The sequence below is a fragment of the Triticum urartu genome, chromosome 2 (assembly GCF_003073215.2).
Source record: "Triticum urartu cultivar G1812 chromosome 2, Tu2.1, whole genome shotgun sequence".
NCBI lineage: Eukaryota > Viridiplantae > Streptophyta > Magnoliopsida > Poales > Poaceae > Triticum > Triticum urartu.
In genome coordinates, this window is record NC_053023.1 from 747,341,409 (window position 1) to 747,356,296 (window position 14,888).

Below are 14,888 nucleotides of genomic sequence, written 5' to 3' on the forward strand. Positions count from 1 at the left end.
CTAGCTCGTTAATCAAAGATGGTTATGTTTCCTAACCATAGACAAAGAGTTGTTATTTGATTAACGAGGTCACATCATTAGTTGAATGATCTGATTGACATGACCCATTCCATTAGCTTAGCACCCGATCGTTTAGTATGTTGCTACTGCTTTCTTCATGACTTATACATGTTCCTATGACTATGAGATTATGCAACTCCCGTTTGCCGGAGGAACACTTTGGGTGCTACCAAACGTCACAACGTTACTGAGTGATTATAAAGGAGCATTACAGGTGTCTCCAAAGGTAGATGTTGGGTTGGCGTATTTCGAGATTAGGATTTGTCACTCCGATTGTCGGAGAGGTATCTCTGGGCCCTCTCGGTAATACACATCACATAAGCCTTGCAAGCATTACAACTAATATGGTAGTTGTGAGATGATGTATTACGGAACGAGTAAAGAGACTTGCCGGTAACGAGATTGAACTAGGTATTGGATACCGACGATCGAATCTCGGGCAAGTAACATACCGATGACAAAGGGAACAACGTATGTTCTTATGCGGTCTGACCGATAAAGATCTTCGTAGAATATGTAGGAGCCAATATGGGCATCCAGGTCCCGCTATTGGTTATTGACCGGAGACGTGTCTCGGTCATGTCTACATTGTTCTCGAACCCGTAGGGTCCGCACGCTTAAAGTTACAATGACAGTTATATTATGAGTTTATGCATTTTGATGTACCTCAAGGTTGTTCGGAGTCCCGGATGTGATCACGGACATGACGAGGAGTCTCGAAATGGTCGAGACGTAAAGATTGATATATTGGAAGCCTATGTTTGGACATCGGAAGTGTTCCGGGTGAAATCGGGATTTTACCGGGTTACCGGGAGGTTACCAGAACCCCCCGGGAGCCATATGGGCCTTCATGGGCCTTAGTGGAAAGGAGAAAGGGGCAGCCCAAGGTGGCTGCGCCACTTCCCCCTCCCCTAGTCCTATTAGGACTAGGAGAAGGTGGCCGGCCCCCCTCTCCCTCTTTCCCCCCATGGGAATCCTAGTTGGAATAGGATTGGGGGGGGGGGGGAGTCCTACTCCCGGAAGGAGTAGGACTCCTCCTGCGCCCTCCTCCTGGCCGGCGCCCCCTCCCCCCTTGGCTCCTTTATATACGGAGGCAGGGGACACCTCTAGACACACAAGTTGATCCACGTGATCTATTCCTTAGCCGTGTGCGGTGCCCCCTGCCACCATATTCCTCGATAATACTGTAGCGGAGTTTAGGCGAAGCCCTGCTGTTGTAGTTCATCAAGATCGTCACCACGCCGTCGTGCTGACGGAACTCTTCCCCGACACTTTGCTGGATCGGAGTCCGGGGATCGTCATCGAGCTGAACGTGTGCTCGAACTCGGAGGTGTCGTAGTTTCGGTGCTTGATCGGTTGGATCGTGAAGACGTACGACTACTTCCTCTACGTCGTGTCAGCGCTTCCGCAGTCGGTCTGCGTTGGGTACGTAGACAACACTCTCCCCCTCGTTGCTATGCATCACATGATCTTGCGTGTGGGTAGGAAATTTTTTGAAATCACTACGAAACCCAACATGACCGCTATGCATGATGAGATGGAATCACTTGAAAAGAATGGCACTTGGGATTTAGTAAAATTATGTAGAGAGAAGAAACCTATTCATTGCAAGTGGGTTTTCAAAAGGAAAGAAGGTGTTTCTCCTAATGATGAGACAAGATATAAAGCAAGGTTAGTTGCTAAAGGTTATAGTCAGATTCCATGTATTGACTATAACGAAGTCTTTTCTCCTGTTGTGAAGCATAGCTCTATTCGCACTTTACTCGGTATTGTTGCCATGCATGATTTTGAGCTAGAACAATTGGATGTTAAAACTGCATTCTTACATGGAGAATTAGAAGATGATATTTATATGGAACAACCTGAAGGTGTTGTTATTCCTGGAAAACGAAAGCTTGCCTGTAAGTTAAAGAAATCTCTTTATGGATTGAAGCTTCAATCCATAACGAGATTTGCCACCTTTACAAGAGATTTAACACCTTTATGCTCTCTCGAGGTTTCAAAAGGTGTAATTATGATAGTTGTGTTTATTTGAAAACTGTCAATTGTTCAACTATTTATTTGCTCATTTATGTTGATGATATGCTAATTGCTGCAAAAAGTATGTCAGAGATTAATGAACTAAAGAATCAAGTGAGTAATGAATTTGAGATGAAGGATTTGGGTGCAGCAAAGAAAATACTTGGCATGGAAATATCCAGAGATAGACCATCTGGAAAAGTATATCTAAGTCAGAAGGGTTATATTGATAATGTTCTTCGTCGTTTTAATATGCATAATGCGAAGCCAGTAAGTACTCCGTTAGCTGCACTCTTCAAATTGTCATTAGCTTTATGTCCTAAGTCAGATGCCGATATTGCGTACATGTCTAGAGTTCCCTATTCGAGTGCAGTTGGTTTACTTATGTATGCCACGATTTGTTCTCATCCTGATTTATCATATGTATTGAGTGTTGTCAGTAGATACGTGGCTAATCCTGGAAAAGAGCATTGGAAAGCAGTTAAGTGGATTTTCAGATACCTGCGAGGTACTTCTAATGCTTATTTACAATTTGGGAAAACTGAAGATGGACTTGTTAGTTTTGTTGATTCTGATTTTGCTGGTGATTTGGATAAGAGAAGATCGCTCACAGGTTATGTTTTCACCATTGGTGGTTGTGCTATGAGTTGGAGAGCAACTTTGCAGTCTATTGTGGCATGTTCCACTACTGATGCCGAGTATATGGCTATTTCCGAGGCTTGCAAAGAAGCTATCTGGTTGAGAGGTTTATACACTGAGCTTTGTGGAGATTCATCTTGCCCTACCGTATTTAGTGACAGCCAAAGTGCTATATATCTTACAAAGAATCCATTGTATCACGAGAGAACAAAGCACATTGATGTCAGATATCACTATATTCGAGATGTTGTTGCTGAAGGCAATTTGAAGGTATGCAAGATAAGTACTCATGATAATCCTGCTGATATGATGACAAAGCCAGTTCCTACCAATAAGTTTGAGCTTTGCTCAGACTTAGTTAGTATTTCTCAGTAGTCCTATGGACTTTGACGCACAAGGTGTTTATATTGATTTAGAAGGAGTTATTTACTTTCTTCGACTACTGGAGGGAATTTGGCTCAAGGCGGAGATTGTTAAATTGTCATCCAAATTCTACCGGATTGGACTAGACGTAGTACAGACGGTGTGGGCATTTGCGTTGGTATCGACGCGTACGAGTACAACTTGTTACTTGTCCTACAAGGACTCTTATGTGTTGCCCCTAATATATACCCCATGTAGTCGCACCTAAAAACTGTCTGTCGTCTCGTGCTTCTAATACTCCTTCATTATAGTGATTGCGCCTTCGTGCGTCCGTGGTTTTCTCCCGCGAGGGTTTTCACGTAAAAATCTGTGTCTCTCTCTCGTTTATTTCTCGTTATTATCTAACAGTTACATTTTAAACGAGAAATAAATATATAAATAACCACATTTTACACAAAAAATTTAACCTTATTTTAAAATTCAGCGAATATTCTAAAATAAAAAAATCATCATTTATAAATTTTCATGAAAAGTTTTAGTTTTTTCAAAACATTTTAAAAAATGATTAAAAGTCATGTAATTTTATTTTCCTTTTTATTGTTACCTTTTCAAATTCATGAACATTTTTCAAGTTTGAATTTTTTTTATTTGCATGAACATATTTTAATTCCAACGACATCTTGAATATTCATGAACATTTACGTAATATGTGTAATCATTTGTTAGATTCATGAATATTTTTCAAGAATAAGAAGTTTTATAATAAATATAAGCACAATTTCCCAAATTGGTGTGACCATTAAATTTAAAATCCTTTAATTTTTTTTATAAAATTGTGAATACTTTTAAAAGTTTGGTGAACATTTTAAAACTAAAAAAATCAACATTGTTGTAAATTTCGTGAGCATTTTTCCTTTTTTGGCAACACCTTTAGTTTTTAACCTTTTTAAAAGTTGGCGAACACTTTTAAGATCAAAAATGATTTTTATAAAGTTCAGAGAAGACCAAAGAAAAGAGAAAGCCGATATTTGGCCACACCAGCCACAGCAGTGGCCACGGAGCCCATATACTATAGAATATAGATAGAGGTAAGTTTACGCACAGTTAAACCTCTTTTTTCTCCGGCGTGAGTTGCATTCTGCATTTGTGCATGGATAATAAAAACGCCCTTTATAAAAAAAAGTCTCATGTATATGTTGGTAAGTTTACGTACTCCCTCAGTCCTAAAATAAATGTCTCAAACTTACTAGTATAATTACACATTAAAGTTAGTAGAAAGTTAAGACACTTATTTTAAAACGGAGGACATATTACAGAGTCAGCTGCATCGATGACCTGGTCAATCTAAAGATGATTGATTGATGCATGCATGGGAGTGCATCTTTTCTGTGAAGTTGATTAATTATTCAACTGTGCTAATATACAGAGTTATTGGCCCTGTTTGGATACTCTAACACAGTTAGAGTTAGAGTTATTTTCTAACCCACTCTAACCCAAATAAGTACCTCTCCACCGGGATAGTTGGGTTAGATGGAACTAACCCACTCTAACCCTCCCTGTTTGGATACTTTTGGGTTATTTGAGCCCCAAACTAACCCAAACTAGCTCTAACCCCATGATCCAAACAGGGCCATTGACACTAATAAATTTTGCAGGACTCCAGAATTGGAAACAACTGGCTAAAAAGGTGTGCTTTACTTGTCCGATGTTTCCGGGTTACTACTCCGAAATTTCTTCAGGGAAGATCGATCGATCGATCGGTGGATAGACCAGCTAATTTTCTATCCATCATTGCTCTACAAGGAAAACTCAAGACTAGTAGGTAGTATCACTTGGGAAATTTCTACATGGAACTGATTTTTTTTTTAATTTTTTTTTTGCGGGCATCGACAAGAAAGGTTGTGCAAGTGGTTCTGAAGATAAGCCATTTCCCAAACAAAATAGTACCTTCCGCTGTGTGAATGATTGATTGAGCTCCTTCCATTCCTTGTCATCAACTCGCCAACCAACTTTGAAATTTCGTCGCCGTGTGCTTCTGCGTTACTTCTGCGTTGTTGTTTCCGCATTTCTCTTGTCATGCATGCATGTTTACTGCTTGGATATTTCGTCAGTGAAGATGCATATATAGACCGGCCGGTGGGCCCCTCTTCTCCACATAGAAATCGGAGTAATCTTCCCATGTGCTGGTCAATCCAGGATCAATTTCGTGCTTTGTGGATTACATACATAATTTTCAGTGCACTTTTGATTTTCTTACGGACGCACAAATCCTCTTTATAAAAAGAATGATTGTGCAAATTGAATATGATTGATTCAGCTACTCTGGTTGAGCCTGAGCTATGGAAACACTTCAAGGCCTGTCTGGTTTGCCTCGTTTTTAATAACTAGATAATACCCCGCGCGTTGCTGCGGGATTAGATGAATGAAATAGAAATATGACTTCAATGTTGATCAAACGCATTTAAATCTGTGGTGTTGGCGATGTTAGATATCCAATGGGATATTCATATTTACATTGACAATGTTGAACAAATAGACATGTGCACACACATAAAGAGATTTATCACTAATGTCTAGGGATTCGGTTCTTCAGTATTTATGTTAGCTTGGAAGAGCACTGAAATAATTATCCTCTATGTAATCATAGGTTTCAGCAGGTTGTTTATGGCGCTTATAATATTTTTCTCATATGCATTGTAGTTTATATCAATAACTGAACCAAGATATGTTGTGCTTAGGTTTCTGCTGAAACTTCAATCACAACCTATAATTAATTAAATACTGAAGTGATCTAGGAAATGTACTGAATGATGTTTATTTACCAAATTATTTATCAAAAAAAGTACTACACCTCAGATCGATGACCCAAAAAAAAATATCAAAAGATCCAACATTTCCAACAGCTAGAAAATGAAGAGCGAACTATGCCACAGAAGCAAATATGGTAGCGATGGCGAACAGGGAGCTGCTGAATCCTTCTTTTAGGCCGATGGCGACCTAAATTGCCATCTTATCACTTTGAATTGTAGCATACCGCACAATCGACAAAGTTCAAGGGGCTGATAAAAATATCCTTTGATGGAAAGTATCTGTCTCACATTGAACTGCTTTCTTCAGAACTACATATCAAACTCTTACGGCCATTGTGTTAAAAAATAAATCTTATGGTCATTATATGTGTACACCATAAGGTACCATTTCCTGGTTCGTCTGAATTTGACAGACTGGTCTAAGCACATTATTCCCCACTTTTCACACCTACAGAAATCTACAAATATGATGTCGATGTTGGCCCATAATGAAACCTTGAGGTAATGAGATGGCTTGTGCCGGGGAAGGTGGACATATAGCTTCACGTGGGATTGGATGTTTGACACACATTATTCTGGTTTCTTGTTCATTTGCCCTTGTTTCAATCAGTTTCTAAATTCTTCAGCCAAGAAAATACATATGAAATGACCTGAATACCCTCATCTTGGTTGGACCCAATCTAATTGATGGCTTTGTTTTCTGTTCATCACGTTCGTCAGGTCATCTAGCAGAGAGAGGTGGAGCATCCCTGCGTTGTCATCAGCCATGGTGCCGTTGCCGCCCCAGGTGCAGGCTCTCTCCGTGTGCGGATCCAGCTGTTGCATCACTGACAGAGGAGGAGTCGCAGCGAACACAACGGCAAACGCTTCTCTCTGACGTTTTGGTGCGGGCATCACACAGGGAGGCCGAGTGCCATGTCGCGTTCCTTGGTTCAGTCGACGGGCACCACAGCTGGGCGTTGGCATCAAGATGCAGGGACGACACGGTGGCACATCGGTTCTCTTTCTATCTACGCGTGCATGAACCGTGTGACGGAGAGGCCAGATCAGCCGGTGGCTCATACCGAGGTAGGGAGGTGAGGCGCGTGAGATAGAAAGGCGTACCATGTAGTGAAGCCCTTGATGAACGCGGGAATGGCGGAGCCGGCCGCACGGGCAGTTGCCGATGGCTAGTTAGGAGTAGGGCGACGCCGTGGGCGGTGGCTGCATGACGGAGGCGTCGTCTCCAACCGACGGCCAGCTGTTTCTAGGAGCTTCCACCCAGCGCCTCCTCAAGACCTGTACCAGCAGGTGACTGCATCGACAACAGGGGGCTTCAAATTCGTCTGATCTAGTATGATGATTTTTCATGGGAGAAACCTCACCAATCCCCTCAAGCAGAAGGGCTCCCTATTGCTCTGCGGTTGCATCGCTTAAAGGGGAGAAGAACTCCATCTGTTACTCCTCCATTTATGTTATGGAGAAGATGAAGAGGAATTGACACAGTAGGAAATGGGGGAATTAATTGGGGAGGTGACAGGGCGTAGCGCCGCAGCCAGACCTCCGTCTTAATTTCTTCGAAATTATAAACAATGATGTGTGTTGACGTGGCTTTACCAGAGGTCAGAAAAATCAGGTATTGGGAGGTGCAATGTGTGGGACATGGATGATGATGTGGACATGCTGCATGTCAAGAGAAATATGAAAGTGGGGATCAACTATTATAGTATTATAGATTATAGATATGGGGCGGGGGGAAACCCCTTTTCATCATAGAAAAATAAAATTTGATGGACTAACGGGAGTGCCATCCTTTGAAGATGATTCAGTCTCGATCGAGATGCTTAACAGTAGTCAGTCACGCCGGTGTGTTATTTCCAGTGCACCTTAATTATTCAACTGTGCTAACAAACATACAGAGCTATCGACACTAATATATTTTGCAGGACTAGCTAGCTCGAAAATTAGAAACAATGGGCTAGCTCCAATATTGCGGTCACCTGAAATCGGTGGAGGAATGACCGGTGGTATTACTCAAGGAATTTTCTACGTCGACACGCGCAAGTGGTTTGGTTCTGAAGTGAAGAAGATAAGGCAGTTGCCCAACGCCATACAAGTAGATTTCCTATTGATATGTGGAAAATTAATTGAGCTCCTTCCGTTTCCTACAATTTGTTGTTCCATGTACATATATATGCTTGAAGGAAAATTATATGCGTGTAATGTACTACATGCAAGGTTGTCAGATCAGAGTTGAAGCGGCGCTTGATATGCCTGGTCTTCTTGTGAAACCTGGGCTCCTTGGTAAGGGCAATAGCTTCAATGTTGTCATAAAAGAGAGTCATCGGGCCCGACGCATTGGGAATAACTCCTAGGTCGGTAATGAACCCCTTCATCCAGATTGCTTCATGTGCTGCCTCCGAGGCTACCATGTACTCCGCTTCACATGTAGATCCCGCCACGACGCTTTGCTTGCAACTGCACCAGCTGACTGCCCCACCATTCAAAATATACACGCATCCGGTTTGTGACTTGGAGTCATCCAGATCTGTGTCGAAACTAGTATCGACGTAACCCTTTACGACGAGCTCTTCGTCACCTCCATAAACGAGAAACATATCCTTAGTCCTCTTCAGGTACTTCAGGATATTCTTGACCGCTGTCCAGTGTTCCATGCCGGGATTACTTTGGTACCTTCCTACCAAACTTATGGCAAGGTTTACATCAGGTCTGGTACACAGCATGGCATACATAATAGATCCTATGGCCGAGGCATAGGGGATGACACTCATCTTTTATCTATCTTCTGCCGTGGTCGAGCATTGAGCCGTGCTCAATCTCACAACTTGCAATACAAGCAAGAACCCCTTCTTTGAATGATCCATATTGAACTTCTTCAATATTTTATCAAGGTATGTGCTTTGTGAAAGACTGCTACCTCTTGAGCACTGCGTTGGTTTTTCCTTGAAGAGAAAATGGTGATGCAGCAAAGTAGCATAAGTATTTCCCTCGGTTTTTGAGAACCAAGGTATCAATCTAGTAGGAGGCTACACGCGAGTCCCTCGTACCTACACAAAATAAATAAATCCTCACAACCAACGCGATAAGGGGTTGTCAATCCCTACATGGTCACTTATGAGAGTGAGATCTGATAGATATGATAGGATAATATTTTTGGTATTTTTATGATAAAGATGCAAAGTAAAATAAAAGCAAAGTAAAAAGCAATGGAAATAACTAAGTGTTGGAAGATTAATATGATGAAAATAGACCCGGGGGACATAGGTTTCACTAGCGGCTTCTCTCAAGAGCATAAGTATTTTACGGTGGGTGAACAAATTACTGTTGAGCAATTGACAGAATTGAGCATAGTTATGAGAATATTTAGGTATGATCATGTATATAGGCATCACGTCCGAGACAAGTAGACCGACTCCTGCCTGCATCTACAGTATTACTCCACACATCGACCGCTATCCAGCATGCATCTAGAGTATTAAGTTCATAAGAACAGAGTAACACCTTGTTGAAGGAAAATTATATGCGTGTAATGTACTACTACACTGACATTAGGGCATATTTGGATGAAAAAAAATACCCATCATGACTCCTCTGTTATCAGTTTCATGATAAATGAAATTGTGAGCTAGGCTCCTAAAGTCGAAAAAAACACCCCTCATCCAAACACGGACCATAGTTTATTTTTTTTAACAAAGAGAAATTGTGTTCACTCTTGATGCCGCTTCGAGAGGATACAAACATAAAGATTTCATATCTGGTCTCTGCATAACGAGATGCACACAACTCATACAAAATCGAGGGGATAACGGTTAAAAATCAATAAGCCACACCACATGGTCAAATCCTAGTAGGAATATCACCCAGTAGTAGCTTTAATTGCTTGTCTTAGTTATCTGATATCAGTCAGCTGCACGTAGAGAAGGAGGTTCAGACTTGAGAACCAGTCCTCGTCCTTGTTGAAGTTGCTGCGTCAGTCAAGCAATTAATCGGAGATAATTAAGTGACTAAAAACACATCCGTGGCAAGTCAATTTTCACATAACTATGGATTTTTGGTCACATCATATATTTTGCGCCCATCCATTGGCCAAATTTGATGTGGCCTGAACCTTCACCGTAAAGTTTGCAAATCCAAAATTTCAAAAATTCTCGAAACAGACTTACGCCTAACTTTATAAATAAAACATAAACCAAATTACATGGCCAAACGATACAATATAGTGAGAAAACCCTCTTACAATTGCAGATCCAGGGATACCGGGCAACTAAATGCACGCGACTATGATGCCGAAAAATAACATAGGAAGGCCTAAATACAACAACACAACACACCCCAAGAGCATCTACAGCCGGACATAGCAAATATGACCCCTTAAACGCTCGCGGACGCGCCCGGTCAGTTTTCTGCCGTAACTACATTTTGGCTCCATTTATTTGCAAACGGAAGAAAGAATATACAGTAGTTTGTTTCTTCCATCACCGTAAATCCCTGGCGCGCGCCTTTTCAGGAGCATAATAAGCATGGTTAACAACCATCCTAGCATCTATCAGCATGATGTAGTACTGTTTATGCAAGTGAGAGCAACAAAACTACTCCCTCCATTCCGAAATATAAGTTTTTTTAAACATTTCAAATGGACTACAACATATGGATGTATGTAGACATATTTTAGAGTGTAGATTCACTCATTTTACTCTGTATGTAGTCACCTATTGAAATCTCTAGAAAGACTTACATTTGGGAACGGAGGGAGTACTTCAGTATGGCTGGCTGTACAAGAGTATGGTATGGCAACAAAACTACTTCAGTATGGCAACAAAACCCAAGCCTAAACTGAACAAGAGTATATATTTGATCCATTCCAGGTGATGTACAGAGTAAGGGGAAGGGACATACGCTACCGGACTCGCGGCCTATGCCTACGGCCCAGGGCCGTCGGCATAGGTCCTCTACCGTCGGCATAGATCTATGCCTATGGCTGCCGTCGGCATAGGCCCGTCGGCGTAGATCACGTCAGCGTAGTCTTGTCAGACCGTCGGCGTAGAATAGCCGTCGGCATAGGGGCCTATGCCGACGGCCGGGCGTCAGCCGTCGGCATAGTTTAGCCGTCGGCAGTGTTTTTCACCTGACGGCAACGAACGGCGCCGTCAAAAGCGCTGACGATTCACGGGAAGCCACGTGGCAGAGGTATGCCGACGGCTTGGCCGTCGGCATAGGTGGAAATCTATGCCGACGGCCAAGCCGTCAGCATATCTCTGCCACGTGGCATTCCCTGGTGCCTCCTGGTGGCAGGGCTATGCCTACGTGTCGTCCCCTGGTTCCTCCTGGAGGCAGGGTTGGGACGACATGTGGCACGGCTATGCCTACGGCAAAGCCGTCGGCATAGATATTTATGCCGTCGGCTTTGCCGTAGGCATAGCCCTGCCACGTGGCGCGCCCCTGGTGTCACGACAGCCATCTATGCCTACAGCATTGCCGTCGGCATAGTTGCTGACCAGAACCAAAAAAAAAAGATTAGCCAACAAGGCTAGCTATTTACAAATGCTTATACATACATGATTCAACAGCCATGGATTTGCAAACACAGACCATAGTATATTTTTTATGTACATAACATTTCCATTCTAAGAATCCACAACAACATTATAGGAGGCCGAGGGGCGGTGGTGGGGGAGACAAGGCTGCAACGATGGAGGTGGCATACAGTCAGTACAACAAACAAAAGATCCTACATATGAGGATGAATATGTAATCTATACATTAAATTTACCAAAAGAAAATCACTTAGAACTAAAAAGGCAGAAAATTATTGCTTTTTTTATAGATAACTTGTCATGTTGGTGCTTGAACCGAACAATACTACTAATACATACAGTACAGAGATGCTCCAGTTTCGGTTGTATCTATCAAGCATCAGTTCTTGTTCAAGGCAAGCTTCAAAGAGAAAAAGAGTGGTGCTGATTCATATGTATATATGTATATACAGAAGATGCAAGTGTCATCAAGTTCGCTTTAGTCAAAGTAAAAACAAATGGACACATACAAAACTGAACCAAGGGTGGTGCTGATTCATGTGTATGTACAGATTGAGGTGCCAGCCAGTTGGTTTCACTCAAAGTTCAACCAAAAAAAATTGACACATACAAATTGAAGAAAAGTGTGGTCCTGATTCATATGTATGTATGTACAGGAGATGCAAGTGCCACCAAGATAGATAGTTTCAGTCAAAAGTAAAAAACAATCGGATACATACAAACTGAAGCAAACCGTCGTGCTTTTTCATGTGTACATACAAAAGATGCAAGTGGTATCCAGGATTTGGATATAGGTAGTACGCTCATGTGGTGAATTTTGTGAATCTATACTCTGCATCTACCAAAAGGATCACCCCCCTCACATGCAAATATAATTCAGTCCAATGGCTTTCTTCTCCCCTCACATGCATAAGACGAGAGCAGACCATCTAAACAGGCGGACCAGACCTTCACCTTGGGAGAGAGGCGAGTGCTACCTGTTGCCATGTCGTCGTCGAGCTCGGGTGGTCCTCCTCCTCCTCCTCGAGCAGGACAAGGTTGTTTCTCCCCTACACTCCAATGGCCATCTTCTCCAAGGACATCTACAAGGGCAGAACACACCATTGATGCAAGTGTCACCAAGATAGTTTCAGTCAAAGTTAAAGCAAATGTAAATATGCAAACTGAACCAAACCGAGGTGCATGTTCATATGTGTGTGTATGTAGAGATGCAAGTGCAATCTGAATTTTGGGGAACCAAAGCATGGTTGTTGTCGTTGTTGTTGCTACTTTAGCAGCAACAACATCCTTGAAATCAAACGAGGGGCAAGTTGTTTTAGCAGCAGCGCATACTAGTAATTAGCTAGGACCATTATTATTGAACAACCATTCGAGGACGGTGGCAGACACATCAATCTCACAAGGCTCTACTAGAGAAACAAAAGCATAGGATATGTGATGCTGGCAATCTTAGCACAAGAAGAAAAAACACGGCCTCTCCGATAGAATGGATGGATGCATCATGCACAATCATCGGTTCCATCATTGCAGCACTAGTTGAGCAACAAATCAAATATAACAGTAGTTCCATTCGTTCAGCCAACAAGTTAACAAAAGTTTACTTCCCACTACTAATTTTGCAACTTGTCATAATAAAGAAAACAGAGCTCGAAATCACAGCAACAAAAGCGGTAGACTGGGAGCCTGGAACCATGCAAACCAAATCGCAGAGCAGAAAAATAACAGTACTACCTGGAGCAATAAGAAACTCAACGGACTAGGGCAACATTTGGAAGGAGACAAGCAAGTACTACAACAACTAGCTGGGCTGAATTGAAGATTAACCAAAATCATATCAAGTATTTGTTGAGCATGATTATACACGGGAAGGGGAAGGGGTTCACGGCAGGGACCTTTAGGTCATGACCTAGCTTGCATCTCTCCTCCTCATGTGCATTGGTTTACATCCAATCCTTGCAGTCCAATCCATGGAAGTCCCTCCCTCCCTGCATCTCTAGAACAACACGACACTTAAATTTCATCAACTTCCATTGCTACTGATAAAAGAGGAGCAAGATGTATATGCTGCATAAATCATACATGGAGAAGCAAGCTGCTTGAAAACAGAGGAGGTCCATGATGGTTGTTCTCATTCGCAACAGAAGAACTCAACAAAATGCGCAAGTGTATGCTATCTATGGATACACCAACTCTATCAGTACCTAGCACCCAAACTAAGAAAAAAAATCATTCATATGCAGCAACCTAAACTCAACTTTGAGAGAGTGGACTGATTAACATTTTAGAGGACAAACTAAAAAAAACTAACTAGAGATTGTCACAGAGATTGTCACGAGCCTATGGCCTATGGCCAATAACAAATTAGAGGACAAACTAAAAAAAAGCTAACTAGAGATTTCCTCTGTGTGTGTATGTGTACGTTGTGCTCTGGCCGGTGGGGGGATGATAAAAAAAGCAACTACTGCTATGTATGTTAGCTTGTCCATCAGGTTAGATCAAACTAGCTACCGGTGAAGGATATAGCCAGCTTCGTGTGGTGCAGTGCATCACATATTCCTCTACTTAGCAGCAGCAGTAGTGAGCAGAGGAAGGAGGCGGAGGAGATGGAGGTGCTACCTGCCGAGGCTGGGTCGTCTGTGGCCGTGCTTGAGCTCGGCAGGCCCGCCTCCTCGAGCAGGACAGGGCCGCCAGCTAGGTGCGCCCCTCGTCCTCTGCCTCCTCGAGCAGGAAGGACGGCGCCCTCCTGCCGTCGTCGCCGTCCAGACCGCTCCAAGGTGACCTGTAGCAAGGGAAGGAAAGGAGAAGGTGAGGTGGGGGTGGATCGGGCGAGGAAAGGGAAGGACGTACCTGCGCCAGCCGGTAACGGATCGTCGAGCTCTGGCCTCGCCGTCGCCGGATCTGGCTGATCCCGGCGATGTTAGGGGTGGCGGCCGAAACCCTAGCTAGCCACGGGGACGGTGGAGGGCGAGCGCGATTCTGGACGGAGGGGAGTGGAGCGAGAGGGGAAGGACGTACCTGCGCCATGCCCGTAACGGATCTGTCGAGCTCTGGCCTCGCCGTCGCCGGATCTGGCTGATCCCGGCGATGTTAGGGGTGGCGGTCGAAACCCTAGCTAGCCACGGGGTCGGTGGAGGACGAGAGCGCCGATTCTGGACGGAGGGGAGGGTGGAGCGGACCTAGGGGAGCTCGGGGGTGTGCTGCGCGCCGCCGGAGCTCGCCGGAACCAGCCGGCATCGGGGGTGGCGGCGGCGAGGGAGAGGGGTTCGTGGGGGAGAGAGGAGTCGCGAGAGACAGAGAGGTTCGTGGGGAGAGAGCGAGGTGCGAGAGACAGAGGGGTGGGCTCTTTTTTCTTTTTCTTTTTTTCTCCTTTTCTCTAGATGGATGGATGGATGGTTGTGGGGTGGACAGCTAGATGGATGGATTTGCGCCACATCATCGATCCGTGGCACAAACGTTTCCACCA

At 43.5% G+C, this 14,888-nt stretch overlaps 2 long non-coding RNA genes across 2 annotated transcripts; both read right to left on the reverse strand.

Annotated features, from left to right (window-relative positions):
• Window positions 1-5,881: 5,881 nt before the first annotated feature.
• On the reverse strand, window positions 5,882-7,576 carry LOC125540457. Its single transcript, XR_007297314.1, has 2 exons — window positions 7,256-7,576; window positions 5,882-7,185 (listed from the first exon to the last, which is right to left on the reverse strand). It is a non-coding gene; the product is annotated as an uncharacterized LOC125540457 (long non-coding RNA).
• A 3,806-nt stretch (window positions 7,577-11,382) lies between these two features.
• On the reverse strand, window positions 11,383-13,660 carry LOC125534620. The gene is made up of 3 exons (XR_007294526.1): window positions 13,318-13,660; window positions 12,403-12,507; window positions 11,383-11,572 (listed from the first exon to the last, which is right to left on the reverse strand). It is a non-coding gene; the product is annotated as an uncharacterized LOC125534620 (long non-coding RNA).
• Between the last annotated feature and the right edge of the window lie 1,228 nt (window positions 13,661-14,888).